The sequence below is a fragment of the Dipodomys merriami genome, unplaced genomic scaffold, assembly GCF_024711535.1.
Source record: "Dipodomys merriami isolate MVZ:Mamm:240054 unplaced genomic scaffold, mDipMer1.0.p SCAF_124, whole genome shotgun sequence".
In the NCBI taxonomy this organism is placed as follows: Eukaryota; Metazoa; Chordata; class Mammalia; order Rodentia; family Heteromyidae; genus Dipodomys; species Dipodomys merriami.
The window spans coordinates 2,190,582-2,206,194 of NW_027202538.1; the positions used below are offsets into that span (position 1 = coordinate 2,190,582).

General features: G+C 42.9%; 1 pseudogene; it reads left to right on the forward strand.

Annotated features, from left to right (window-relative positions):
- LOC138823855 (chromodomain Y-like protein) overlaps positions 1-3,550 on the forward strand; it is a 70,272-nt pseudogene extending 66,722 nt beyond the window's left edge.
- Positions 3,551-15,613: the final 12,063 nt, after the last annotated feature.

Sequence of the window (15,613 nt, forward strand, 5' to 3'; positions counted from 1 at the left end):
TCCCAGGCCCTGAGATCGAGCCACATATATTGACTCCATATTGTGCTTAGTGTAGCTATTCATTTTTTTTGTTTTATTCATTTATTTACCATTTATTTTATTGACTGTTCTTACACATGGACTATTTATTACATTTATTATATAGGATACATTTGCCTATGTATGAACTTCACACCTGACATCCAGGACTTTCACAGCAAAGGAAAACCTGTGTCACCAAGGGTTTCTTACTCTATGAATCAATTTTTATGAGTGCTGGCATCTGAACTCACAATCTACAAACCCCAATTCATGAATGGGTGAGTGTCAGTATGCCAGCCTGGGGCATATTGAGCTGACAAGCAGTTTCCAGCACCTGAGATCGAGCCCCAAGGGTTGAGAAAATAAGAACAGATCGACATGCAGATGGTAGTACACAAATAAATATAGATCTTTATAGAGTGCCAGAGATGTCTATACATTATTCATTTAAATAGGCTACATTCCTACCAATATTTGGGTATTTTTAATGCCTCCATGTCATTTATATTATTGTTTTCATCCTTAATGAATTGTTAATTAAATCAACCACTGTCCCAAAACCATTGTGTCCATGTAATTAATAGTATTCTTTTAATGTGTCAAAAATATTCATGAAAATCCATCGGCTTCCTAAAATCACTCTAATTTTATAGCAGCATCATTCAGGAACAACTAATTCAACCTTGACATTCATAACCTTCCATCAGTATTCCTATGAATAGGAAGGAGACTATTAGGATCTCCTGCCATTTGTAGGGGTCAGGACCAGGCTTTGAACCCAGAGCCTATGTTGCAGTGTTGGCCTATGGCTTCCCTGGTAGCCCTCCAGCCTTCAGCAATGCCAGGTTTCCAACACTTTTCAGCCATGTCATTCAGACACAGGAAGATCACCTTGCAACGAAAACAAATGTAAAACCGGCAGCCATCTGAAAGTTGCAGGTTTTTATTCTTTGTTTCTGTGTTGTTTTATGTATTTATTTTTCCTGTCAGCATTTGTGCCCTGGGAACACAGGTTTGGCTCTGGTTCCAGTGGCTGCACCCTAGCCTGGAGTGATCGATGCTGAGGCAGAGTTGCCATGCCCTGAGTTCAAGCTCTATGCTTGACAAAAAATAAATAAATAAATAAATAAACACATTAAAATATTTTAAAAGTTATGAGGCTGCTTGGCTTGGAATTCATGCCATTTTTTTCTGCCAGTCCTGGGATTTGAACTCAGGGCCTAGGTACATCTACAGCACTGTGGGAGAAGGGGAAGCTCACCGTGCTGGTAGACAAGAAATTCAGGCCAGTTCCTTGGGACTGAATTCAAGCCCTAGCTCTTGCAAAAATAATATTTGTATTCATTTTAAATACAGGATTCATATTTACATACACATGTTTACTGCATATTGCAGTTAGTGTGGTTATTCATTTTATTTTGTGTTTTATTTATTTCCTATGTATTTTAGTGAGTATGATTACACACATAATCATTTTTACATCTTATTATATACAACATAGATTTGCCAATGTACTATACATCATTCCTGAGACCCAGGACTTTCACTGATAAGGAAGACAAATGGGACATTTGGCTTCTTCCACCAGGATTACTTAAGTTTTGGCAGTTCTGTGATTTGAACTCAGGGCCTAGAAAACCGACTTCATGAATGGGGCATGGGTCAATGTTAGCACACCAGTCTGATGCAAATGGAGTTTTCGGTCAAATTTGGCCCTAGGAGTGGCCAAGATATAAACGCAGAGATGTGTAAAATGCAGTGTGTGTTTAATTACATATGTATATGCATCTATAAACATATGCAGAGGGAGACAGATAGACATTTATGTAGATTCTAGTGTATAACTCTATATAAAGAGTGATGTCTATATCTTACTTTTATATATTCTGTTGATACTAATTATTTGGTCTAAAATTATTCCTCCATTAATTAATCACAGTAGAAGATTTAATAAAATATTAATTAAACTAACCAATGACCTATATTTAATGCATACAATTTTATATTAGAAAGACTAGTTAACTAGTAATTCAATTAGCACATTTCAAACATTCTATTAGTGTTCCTAGAGATAGGAACCAGTTTCCTAGTATCTTCAGCCATGTGTATGTGGGAGTCCCAGGATCTAACTCAGGGCGCAGGTGTCAGGGTTAACCTCAGGCTTCACTGACAGCCCACCAGCTTCAGCCATGCAAAGTGATGTACAATTTTCAAGCCAAGTCAGTGAGACCCAGGATGTCGACTGTGCAAAAGAAACAAAGGTAAAACTGTTGTGTAAAACTTTCTGGTTTTTCCTCTTCCATTTTGATTTGTTTGTTTGTTGGCCAGTGCTGGGAGTTGAAATTGGGTGCTAGGATCCTTGGATCATCTGTGGGTGTAAAACCTGCAACACAACCTAGGGTAATCAAGGCTGAGGAAGAGTTGTGACAAACTGAGTTCAAGCCCCGTGCCTGCCCCCCCCAAAAGTTAAGGTCCTGGCTTGGAATTTGGGACATTTTATCTGCCATACCTGGGATTTGAAATCAGGGCCTGGGTAACTCTATTTTGCTGTGGGTAAAGTGGAAGCTCGCTCTCCTTGAATAAAAGAAAGTCAAGAGCATTTCCTTGGGCATGAATTCTAGACCCAGGACTAGCAATATTATATTTATATACATTTATAATATACATCATATATATGTATTTGCATAGGTATTATATATTGTACCTAGGAAACAATATTTTCACAGACAGCAGAACAGGTCAACATTGGTTTCTTACCCCACCTATTGTCTTTGGCACTGCTGGGATTTGAACTCAGGGCCTTGAATGCCCAACTCATCAAGGGATCAATGTAAGCACTGCAGCCTCAAACAAATTCACTGCCAGGGAGTTCCCAGGACCTAAGTTTAACCTCCAGGAGTGGCCAATATATAAATAGATAGATGCATAAATTGCTGCAAATACATATATATGCATGGAGAGTGTGAGAGAGAGATGTATACGTATATCACAGTGTATTTTTAAATATATAAATATATTTATAGAATGTGAGATGTCTATATATCATTAAATTAAATGTAATATATTACTAATAATTATTAGGTATTAAATTATGCCTTCATTTAATGATGTATCATGGTTTAAGGCACAATAATGTGCTTCCTTGTGCAAAAGGAGCTCAGGGACAATGTCTAAGCTCACAGTTCAAGCCTCAGGACCTGCACCAAAAAAAATAAATAAATAAAAAAGAGCCAGTAACTCTATGTGTCTGTGTATGTGTGAATGTATTTCTATTGGTAAACATCCAGAGTTGCTATGAAGAAAGGCACCCAGCTAGGAAATTTGCTTTGAATAGAATGACTTCATAGCCCAGAGGGTGCTTTCAAGACAGTGCATGGTCCAGGGCTCCCCTCCCTGTTCCCAGTGTAGCCTGCGGGTTTCTTCACACCCCATGCTGCTGGAGGAAGTCTGCCTCTTTGTTAGAACAGGCAGTCAAAAGGCCTCACTCCGGTACAGCTCTCTAACAAACAACTCTATCCGGGCCAACTAGTTATGATGAGTGTGGGCAGGCTCTGAAGACCAGTAGAAAAAGGCCTCTTTGTACCCCAAGATATCTCTCTCCCCAGTGCTCTGTTTTGACAGGAAGCATTCATTTGTGCCACCTCCAGGGACAGGCCAAGTTCCCTGCACTTATCTTGTCTTTGTTAGAATATGTTCCAGTGTTGAAACAAATGGCTACAATTAATTCAAGATTTATTCTGGCAGACAACAACTAGGGAGCTGAACCTAATGCAATGATTCATTATTGGCAATGGTGCCTCCCCAGGTTTTCCGAAGCTTGCTACATCTAAGCACATTTGCAAAATCACAATGTTCCCTGTTATGTAGGGCTGGTGGAGCTCATCAGGTTTGGAAACCTTTGACCTCTCCTAGTTGGGCCTTGGGTGACTAGGTTTCCAGGTTGAACACAGGGCCTGAGTACTGACCATGAGCTCAGAACAGAAGTTCAGTGTGTAGTAGGAAGACTCCTACTCAGTCAGGCAAACCCACCTATTCCTCTGGAGTGACAGAGCCCACCGCAGCAAAGTTAGTAACAAAGAAGCAACTTTATTGAGAAGGTTCCTACACTGACCGGCCAGGGCCACAGCACAGGCTAAGGAGCTGATACTGCCACCCTGAGCAGCCCTGACTCAGCACACAGCACTCCATGAAGGACCTAGCACCCCAGGAAGGAATCTTCATAGAGCTGTATCCCACAAGCTGTCATTAGAATTAGGATGTTTCCATCAGTATCACCATTCCTTCACAAAATTGTCATGAACCACACAAGTTCACATCTAACAGTTTAGAAGGGTGGTTAGTCGGGGTGGGGGAGGAGGGTCATCAGACTCAGGGGTGGCACTCATAGGGTTGTGGGTACTGTCCTAAGATCTTTTCCTCAAGGCTAGAGCTCTACCACTTTGAGCCAAAGCTCAGAGTCTCACAGACTTCCTGCCAGGGCTGAGTTTTCAACCCACCAGTGTCAGATCTCATCCCCTGAACAGCTAGGGTGAGCAAGCAGCATCTGGTTCGATGGAGTTGGTTTGCGCTGTTAACCCCTGGCTGTTGGTTTGCAGCTGTTAACCTCAGGATAGATGGCAGCCGTCATCTTCAGATTCCCAGCTTGCTCTGTCATGACGTATTTAAAGTCCTGTTCTTGTATAGTTGCAGTTAGAACATTCTAACTTTTCTTTGGTGCTTGAGTGACAGCAGCACTTCCGGCTTTTTCTGTGCATGTGATAGTGTGGAAACTAATCCAGGGCTTTATACATACTAGGCAAGCACTCTACCACTGAGCCCCAGGAGTGACAAGTGTAGAAATATATATGTACAGATATATATGTATAAAATAAGAAAGATATCTGTATATTATTAAATTACACATACTATATTACTATCAATTATCCATAATTAAATTATTCCTTCATTTCTCATTGTTGAAAATACAATATTTATTGAAAATTAGTCAATGTACTATGATTATTGTTTTTAAGTTTAAAATATAATCATATACTAACTACTAATGTAATTGTTACTTTTAAACATTCCATTCATATGGATGTATGTCAGAATGCATTTCTTAGGATCTCCCGCCATTCGTAGGTGGCGGTCCCAGAATTTGAACCCTGGGCCTAGGTTGCTGGTTTTGGCTATGGCTTGCCTGATAACCCACCAAACTTCAGCAGTGTAAGGTCACATACTCTTTCCGGGCCCTTTCATTTAGACCCAGGATGGTCACAATGCAAAGAAAAAAAACAAAGTAAAGCCACCTTCTGGAACTTCCCAGTTTTATCCTTATTCTTCCCCCCCCTTTCTCTTTTTTTTCTTTTTTGTTGGTTGTGGGGCCAGAAATCTGGGTCTGGACACTGTTCCTCAACTATTCAGCTCAAGACTAGTGTTCTACCACTTGAGTCATAGCACCACTTCCAGCTTTTTGTTTATGTGGTGCTGAGGAATCGAGACCAGGGCCTTATGTATGCAAGGAAAGCACTCTACTACTGGGCCATCTTCCCTGCCCTTCTCCTTTTTTTTTTTTTATCAGTCCGGAGATTTGAACTTGGGTCCTAGGATCTCAGAATGGGCTGTGGGTCCATTGGCTACACCCCAGCCTAGGGTGATAGAATCTGAGGCAGAAAGGCCACAAGCTGAGTTCAAGCCCCGGGCCTGGAAAAAATAAATTAAGGCCGTGACTGGGAATTTGCTCCATTTTTCTGACAGGCCTGGTATTTGAACTCAGGGTCTGGGTAACTGTGTGACACTGTGGAGGAAGGGAAGTTCACTGTTGTTGAAGACAAGAATTTCAGACCAGTTTCCAGGATGAATTTAAGCACCAACACTGGGAAAATTAATATTCATATATGTGATCTTTTTACTACATGGGCTTACTCCATTTGACATTTATTACACTTATTTATTCATTATTTATTTATTTAGTATTATTACATATATAACATTTATTTCATTTATTACATCTTATCACATGCATATATTTGCATATGGATTATACTTCATACTGAGACTCAGGATTTTTACAGAGAAGGAAAAAAAATGTGTCAAAGTAGGCAGGATGACAGATATCAGCCACAGATGCCTAGACTGTAACACTTTTGTATGGGTGTCCTTGGGTCCCGTTAGTAGGGTGCTAGCCATGAGCCCAACAGTGAAGAGTCAGTAGCTAGGCCCTGAGTTTAAGGTTCATGACCGAGAAAAATAAACCAAAACAATTGTCTGCAGGAGAAAACTCACTAGAGTTCAGTACATACATCATTTTGGCCCTGACATGGGGACATATCTGAGCCTCAAGGTTCTCATCTGCACAATAATCTCTGGAGCTCTTACAAGGACCAGATGCAAGAATGCACTCAGTACACCATTCCTCATATAAGACTCATGACATAGCTGTATCCCACACACTGTCATTAGAATTAGGATGCTTTAATCAGTGTCACCAAACTACACAAATTTCTAATGATTTAGAGGGGTGGGTTTTTTGTAGGGCGGGCGGTGAGTCAGCCACGGGGATTCCACTGAAAGTTTGGGGGTACTGTCCTAAGATCTTTTGCTCAAGGCTAGAGCTCTACCACTTTGAGCCAAATCTCAGAGTTTTGCAGACTTCCTGTCAGGGCTGGATTATAAAACCACCAGTGTCTGATTTCAGCCCCCCAGTATCTTGGATGACAGGACTGATTGAGCCAGAAGCATCTGGTTCCGTGTAGCTGGGTTGCAGCAGTTTACCTCTGGCTAAGTCAGGTTAGATTGCAGCTCTCAGCACCAGACTCCTAGCTTGCTCTACAATGATGTATTTGCAGTCCTATTCTTATATCTTTGCAGTCAGAACATTCAATTGTTTTGTTTTGGTGCCAGTCCTGCATCTTGAGTAAGTTTCTAGACACAGTCCCTAAACTTTTATGCTCAAAGCTAGTACTCAACTGCTTGAGCAACAGCATGACTTCTGGATTTTTCTGTGCAACTGGTAGTGAGGAATGGAACCCAGGACTTTGTACATACTCAGTGAGCACTCTAACACTGAGCCCCAGGAGTGACAAGTGTATAAACAGATAAATGTGTAGATTGGTAGATAGAGATAGATAGATAGATAGATAGACAGATAGATAGATAGGTAGATAGATAGATAGATAGATAGATAGATAGATAGATAGATAGATAGATAGATAGATAGATAGATAGATAGATAGATATAAAACAAGAGATGTCTGTATATTATGAAACTGCATATATGATATTACTACCAATTATTGGCAATTAAATTATTCCCTCCTTTTTTAAGTATCATGATTGAATACATAATAAAGTATTAATTGAAAATTAGTCAATGTAGAGTAATTGTTGTGTATAATTTTAGAATATAATCATATCCTAACTACTAATTTAAATGTTACTTTTATAACATTCTATTTGTACGGATGTATATCAGAATGCGTTTCTTAGAACCTCCCACATTCATTAGTGGCAGTTCCAAGATTGGACCTCCAGGTCTAAGTTGCTTGTTTCAGCTATGGCTTCCCTAATAGCCCACGGAACATTAGCAATGCAATGTCATGTACACATTCTGGGGCTTGTCATTTAGACCCAGGATGGTCACAATACAAAGGAAAAAAAAAAAGTAAAATCGCCTTCTTTAACTTCTCAGTTTTATCCTTCTCCTTTTTATTTATTTATTTTTTTGCCAGCTCTGAAATTTGAAGTAGGGTGGTAGGATCCAATGATCAGCTGTGGCAGAGATGCAAAGACCTGAGTTCAAGCCCTGTGCTAGGCCAAAAAAAATTTTTTTAGCAGGCCTGGGATTTGAACTCAGGGTCTGGGTAACTCTGTGACACTATGTGTGAAGAGGAAAGCTCACCATCATTATAGACAAGAAATTCATGGGGCTGGGAAGTTGGCTCAGTGGTAGAGTGCTTGCCTTGCATGCATGAGGCCCCTGGTTCAATAACTCAGCACCACATAAGCAGAAAAAGCTGTAAGTGGCACTGTAGCTCAAGTGGTAGAGCGTTCACTCACCTTGAACTGAAGAGCTGAGGGACAGTGCTCATGCCCAGATTTCAGGCACCATGACTGGCAATGAAAAGTAAAGAAAAGAAAAAAAGAAAAAAGAAATTCAGACCAGTTCCCACGGTCTGAATAGATGCCCCAGCACTGGAAAAAATAATATTCATATATATGAGATCTATTTACATACATAGGTTCTACTGCATATGACATTTATTACTCTTATTTATTTAGTATTGTTACACATATAACATTTCCTTTATTATATCATATCTCATAGGATATATTTGCATATGGATTATACATCGTATTGAGACCCAGGACTTTCACAGAGAATGAACAAAAAGTGTAAAATTGGCTTCTTACTCCACAAATAAGTTTTTGGCCATGCTGGAATTTCAACTGAGCCTACATTGCCCAATCCATAAATGGGGTACAGTCTTAGCACACCAGCCTCCAGCAAACTGAGCATCCAGGAAATTCTAAGGAACTGTGACCAAGCCACAGTAGTGCTCAATTGATAAATGTGTAGATTGATATTATATATATATATATATATATATATATATATATATATATTTATACCTGCAGCTATATGTATATATATATATTTACACACACTTACAAAGAGGGAATGTGAAGATGTTATTAAATTATATATATGTTATAACCAATTATTAGTTACTAAATTATGACTCCATTTAATGAAGTATCATAGTTAAATACTTACAACAGCATTAATTAAAAATTAGTCAATATCCTTAATCATACCTTGGTGCTAGAATGAAGATATAAATCCAATAATTTTTGTGTGGCATTCTAAAATACAATCATGAATTAACGACAAATTTAATTATTACTTTTATAACATTCCATTAGCATTCACATGAACAAGAATGAGTTCATCAGGATCTCCCTCCATTTGTGGGTGATAGTCATAGCACTCGAATTCCAGGCCTGGGTAGATTACTTTGAATGCAAAACATTGGAATGACACTGTGAAGATTTCAGATTGTCACGATTAAAATAAAGAACAACAAGAAGAAAAGAAAGCCAAGTGTCAGTGGCTCCTGCCTATAATCCTAACTCCTCCTGAAGCTGAGATGTAGAGAATGCCAATTTGAATGCATCCAGGGTAAAAAAGTCCAAAACACTCTTCTTTCTAAGAGATCACAGGGGGGAAAAAAAACCATGAGTGGGGCTGTGGCTCAAGGGCAGAGTGCTATCCTTGAGTAAAAGGAGCTCAGGGACAGGGCCTAGGCTCATAGGACAACCCTGGACCTTCCTCAACACCCCCCCCCCAAATAAAGGAGGCAATAACTCCATGTCTCTGTGTATGGATGGATGATGGGCATTCAGCAGGTTGCTCATGTCCATCCCCCCAACCTGGGCAAGTCCTCAGAGAGTCCTAAGTCTGAGCCAGCACCTTGAACAAAGCATCCTTCTCTGCCATTTAATAACTGAAGCCCCCCCGGCTTTGCCTGGGCAGTGCAACAAGTGCCTTATGTTCTGGTTGAGATGTCCCATCGGGACACCTAGCAGCCAGCCACTGCCTCCAGGGAGACCACAGTTCCTAGGCTGTAGGAGTTGTCAAAGTTTCTGGCTCCATATTCTCTATCCCTCTGTAGAATATGTGAGCCTACTTCTCTGGGGCCTGGTGGCTATCCCTCATTCACCATTCCTCATTGCCGAGTCACATCCTGGTCCCAAATCTTGGCAAAGATATGAAATAGCCAGCGAATTCTGCACCAAAAGGGGTAAGCCAATAAAGCCCACCCTCATAGTTCCTTTCAGAAGTGAGCCTTGGGCTGCGAATGTGGCTTAGTGGTAAAGTGCTTACTTAGCACGCACGAAGCCCTGGGTTTGATTCCTCAGTATCACAGAAACAGAAAAAGCCAAAAGTGGCACTGTGGCTTAAGTGATAAGAGTGCTAGCCTTGACAAAAAGAAACTCAGGAACATGCCCAGACTCTGAGTTCAAGCCCCAAGTCTGGCAAAAAAGTGAGCCTGGTGAGACATATTCTTCTGGTACTCATAGGAGAGCCAAGGTTAGAGGTAAGAGGTAGGGTAGAAGACAGTTGCTGGTGGCTCACACCTGTAATCTTAGCTACTCAGGAGGCTGATATCTGAGGATCACAATTGCAAGCAGGAAAGTCTATATGAGACACTTATCTCCAATTAATCACCCAAAAGTCAGAAGTAGAGCTGTGGTTCAAGTAATAGAGTGCTAGCCTTGAGCACAAAACCTCAGGGATAGTATCCAGGCTATGAATTCAAACCCTAGGACTGGCAAACACACACACACACACACACACACACACACACACACACACACACACACACACCAAGCTAGAGCATTTGCCAGTCAGCCTCACAAGTTCCATCTCTAGCAACACACACACACACACACACACACACACACACACACACACACACACACACACACACACACACACACACACACACACACACCAAGCTAGAGCATTTGCCAGTCAGCCTGCACAAGTTCCATCTCTAGCAACTCAATATTAAAAAAAGAGGGAGAAGGGAAGGAAAGACTGGCTCCTGGAGGTGATATAACTAGTGCCAAAATTCCACAGGAGTTCTAAGATGTGGAACAAGATAGAGAGCCTCAGGCAGAAGGTACAATATGCACAAAGTTTCCTGAGGTGTGGTGTAGAATAGGTGGTGTGGGTGGAATGAAGGTTCTGTGGCTTCACACAAGTCCTGCAGGACATTCAAGGCTGGGTCAAGGTTTGTACTTGAGCCACAGGGAGGGCAGAGGGTGGAGGTCCCAGAATGGGGCTAAGGGGGAAGATGAGCTTGGCTTTTCACCATGGACCCCACCAATTTCCTGTGGCTGGAAGACTATTTTTCACAGCTCCTTACCCTCAGGCCTCCTTTACATGGAGGAGTCAGGGCAAATGCAGGGAAGAACACTTGCTTAAGAAAAGCTTCTAGCCCAATGCTACCGGTGGCTCAACCCCTGTAAATCCTAGCTACTGAAAAGACTGAGATCAAAGTCATGGGTCAAAGCCAGCTCAGGGGAGGAAAGTTAGTGAGACTCTTCTTGCCGATGGACTACCAAAAGCCAGAAATGGAGCTGTGGCTCAAGTGGTAGAGTGCCAGACTTGAAGCAAAAATTAAAGAGACCCGAGCCCAGACCCTAAGTTCAAGCCCCAGTACTGGCATAGAAAAAATAAAGAAAAGCTTTCAGGAGCTCCTAGTCCACTGTGGTGAAAGTCCAAATCAGTTGGGTGCTGCTGGCTCATGTTTATCCTTCTAGCTCCTCAGGAGGCTGAGATCTGAGGATCATGGTTCAAAGCCAGCCTGGGCAGGAAAGTCCAGGAGACTCTGATCTCCAATGAATCACAGGAAAACTGGAAGTGGTACTGTGGCTCAAGTGGTAAGCTGAAAAGCTGAAGGGACAGTGCCCAGGCCAAGAGTTCTAGCCCCATGAGCAACACCTGTCCTGCTTGAACCTCACTCTGTGTCTCTAGGCAGAGTAATTTCCAGTGGTCCCCTAAGGGTCTCCCAATATCTACATGTCTTACAAGTCTTGAAAGCACCACTCTTTGGGAACCTTTGCCTACAGAGCAGGCCAAAGTATCAGAGAAGGATTTAGCCTTGGGGCACGGAGGACATGGGCCAGAATAGCATCAGAATGGCAACTGTCATGGGTGCAGTGTGGATCTGAGCAGTAAGTCAACATTTCACACCAGGTTTCTGGGCCAGGAGGGGCAAGATCTGCAAGATGGCACAGCAGGTAATGCCTACTCACGGGGGCAAATTTGTCAAGCACACCTTGGGTGGGTGTTGAGTTGGGCTCATGAAAGACTCGTAGGCTCAGGAATCCACAGGTGGCTGGCTGCTGCTTGTAGCAGTGGCTATCCCAAGAGTCCCAGGGCTCAGAGCCCTGCTTTCCTCAACAATGTTCAGCGGCAGATGAAGGTCTGCAATCATGCACCGAGTAAAAACGTGTTCTTCCCTTGGTCCTGTACCCTATGCATGGATGGAGGTGCTGGTTCCATGGAATTTACTGCCATGGCCCAGACCCCTCAGCCCGAGAAGGAGTTGGGGAGAAATAACTTATGTGTCCAAAATTTACTATGACTGTGCCTCTCGACTGCCCCCAGTTCTAGCTCAACTCATCATTACAACCTACCTGTGTGTGTGTGTGTGTGTGTGTGTGTGTGTGTGAGTGTGTGTGTGTGTGTGTGTGTGTGTGTGCAAGGGCACATCTTGGTACTAGGGCTTGAACTCAGGACCTGGGCTCTGTCCCTCACTTTTTCATTCAAGGCTAACAACTCTACCACCTGAGGCAGAGCTTTTCTTCCAGCTTTCAGGTGGTTATTGGGAAAGGAGAGTCTCACACACTTTAGAAAAGTGAGCTGGTGATAAGAAATGTACTCATTACCTTGCCCATGTAATTGTAACCCCTCTGTACAGTATTTTAACACACACAAAAAGATCCTACTGATACCAGAAGAAAAAAAAGAAAAGAAAAGTGAGCTGGGCTGCCTCTGAATGCCAATCCTTAGATCTCAGCCTGAGGAGCTAGGAATATGAGAGCATGAGCTATTAACATCTGGCCACATTTTCCTTCTTGGCTAAGACAGTGTACCTCTCTCCCAGCCTAGCTCCCATCTACAGCTAACCTTCTTCCTCCTCCCCCTTCTCCTCCAGGCTTCAGAGGAAACATACCCTCCGGTGAGAACATAGTAATAGGATATTTGGCAGGTTTGAGCTTTATGTTCTCCACACAGTCAAGGGCTGCTGGGAGCTGATGTGGAGATCAGAGATCTAGGCCAGGGCAAGTAGACAGCTGTTAGAACAGAAGACAGTATGAAGAGACATCCTTGCAGCTGGATGCCAGTGGCTCATGCCTATAATCCTAGCTACTTAAGGCTGACACATGAGGATCAAGCAAGATTCAAAGCTAGCTTGGGTGGGCAGACTCTTATCTCCAATGAATCACCAAAAAGCTGAGAAGTAGAGCTACTGTAGTACAACTGGTAGAGCATGAGCCTCCCGCAAACAAGCTAAAGGATACCACCTAGGCTCTGAGCTCAAGCCCTGGTAAACACACACACACACACACACACACACACACACACACACACACACACACACACACACTAACATCCTTAGCAGGTGCCAGTGTCTCATACCAGCAATCCTAGCTACTCAAGAGGCTGAGCTCTTAAGATGGCAGCTTGAAGCCAGCCCAGGCAGAAAAGTTCGTGAGACGCTTATCTCCACTAAACTACTAAAAAAGATGAAATGTGAGCTCTGGTTCAAGTGGTAGAGTGTTAGATTTGAGCAAAGGAAACTCAGTGCCTAGGCCCTGAGTTCCACCTCTTAGAGATTTTTTTTTAAAAGACACTTTCACCTCCCCCCCGCCCCCGCCGTCAGGCCCTAAATCCAGATATTGGTCATCCTAGATCTCACTTCCACTCTTGCCACTTCTACAGCCCCACCACAAGTGGCCTGTTTCTGGCCAGCTCTGGGTTAAGATGTGAACGTACACAATGGGGGCCTACCAAGGTCAAGGCTAATGCCCAGAACATTGAGGTATTGGCCATACCAGTCTCTCCTACCCCAATTCCCTGGCCCTGGAATCTAAAGTCTGTGCCTCAGTGTTCTGGGCATCCAGAATTCTCTAGAAGGATTTGAAAGGCCCAGCTAAGGCTGGAAGATTGACTTGCCTGCGATAATGTATGTTGACATTTCCTAGACACCAACAGACACTTCCAAGCCATCTTGGCCTCACCTCCAATGTAGCCCGGAATCCTTCTTGCTTGGGCGGCCTTCAGTCCCCTATGAAGCTGGAGTTGGCCAGAGCCACTGGCAACTCCCTTCCCCCACTCACTGCCAGCCTGCTGAGAGGGACATGCAGCCAGAGGTCTAGAAGAGGAAAAGGGCAGGACATCCCATGTCTAAGTTCCCCACCCACAAACAGGCAATACTTTATTGCAGCTGGCCTGGCTGACCCAGAATCCCCTGCAGGAGGCCAAAGATTTGGACATCTGGACTTGGGCCCCAAAGAAAAGTTTGAACTCAGGTCTCTGGCAATTTAGAACTCATTGTAGACCCAGATAGGAGGCTATAGGCAAGGGTGGTGTGGAGAAGGACCACCATCCGAGGTCAGAAAGAGGCAGACAGTCACCCAGGAAGCGGACAGAGAAAGATGAGGAAAACACACACACACACACACACACACACACACACACACACACACACACATATACACACACACACACACATACACACACACACACACACACACACACAAATATGGCACTGGTGTCTCACACCTGTCATCCTAGCTACTCAGGAGGTTGAGGTCAAAGCCAGCCAGCCAGCACTGAAATGTCTATGAAGCTCTTATCTCCAATGAACCAACAAATAGCCAGAAATGAGCTGTACCTCAAGTGTTAGAGCACCAACTTTGAGCACAGAAGCACAGGAACTTCACCTAGGCCCTGAGTTCAAGACCCAGGTCTTCTACATCCAAACACACAGACACAGACACACACAGACACACACACGAACACACAGACATACACACTGGTAGCCCAAACCCTCAGCAGTCCCTGAGCACCCTGAATATTCCACCCCAGAGATGATGGCACTACCATCATAGACCAACTGTAGACAAAACTCAGAGCCTCTCACATGTCTGGAATGGTTCACAACACATCATGGCATTTCTACTGTACAGTTATGCAGAAAATTCAGCTACCTTTTGTTTGGTTGTAGGTTATGGAGTTTGAGCTTTGGGCCTGCCAGCAGGGCCTCAGCTCTTCAGATGAAGTTGTGTGTTCTACCACTGGAGCCACAGCACCACATCCAATTTTCTGGTGGTTCATTGGAGATAAAGTCTCACAGCCTTTCCTGCCCAAGCTGGCTTTGAACCGTGATCCTTAGATATCAGCCTCCTGAGTAGCTAGGATGACAGTTGTGAGCCACTGGCTGTGCCCGGCTACAACCAACTTCTTTTTTTTTTTTCAGCTTTCTTTCTTTCTTTTTTTATTGTGAAAATACTGTACAGAGGGGTTACAATTACATGGGCAAGATAAGGAGTACATATCTTATCAAGCATTGTAGCTTCCTCCTTTGTTTCCCCTTCCTATCCCTTCCCTGCTTTCCCCTATCCCTTAACCAACCCTTCCCCCCGCCCCCACGAAAGTTGTAAAGTTCTTTTTTGATATGACAACTTGTACTTCTCATTGATGCAAGGGTCAGCCTGTATAATTACTTAAATGACTTGTTTTTTCCCCTTCCCCTCCACAAATTATACCACAATTAAATACAGTGAAAGCAGGGGTTGTACTGTGGGCAAGGGACATACAAAGCAACAAAGAAATAATCTTATAAATGCATTAGAAACAAATGCTTGAAAGAAAAAAAAACATTTAAATATAAACCTTAGGGTTCATTTTCCTAACATCACCTAATCTAACCTTTTCTGCTTGACTCATATATATACTACATATTGCAAATAAAGGAAACCATGGGACCTAAGTTTCTTTGGGCTTGGCTTACTTCACTTAATATAATTTTTT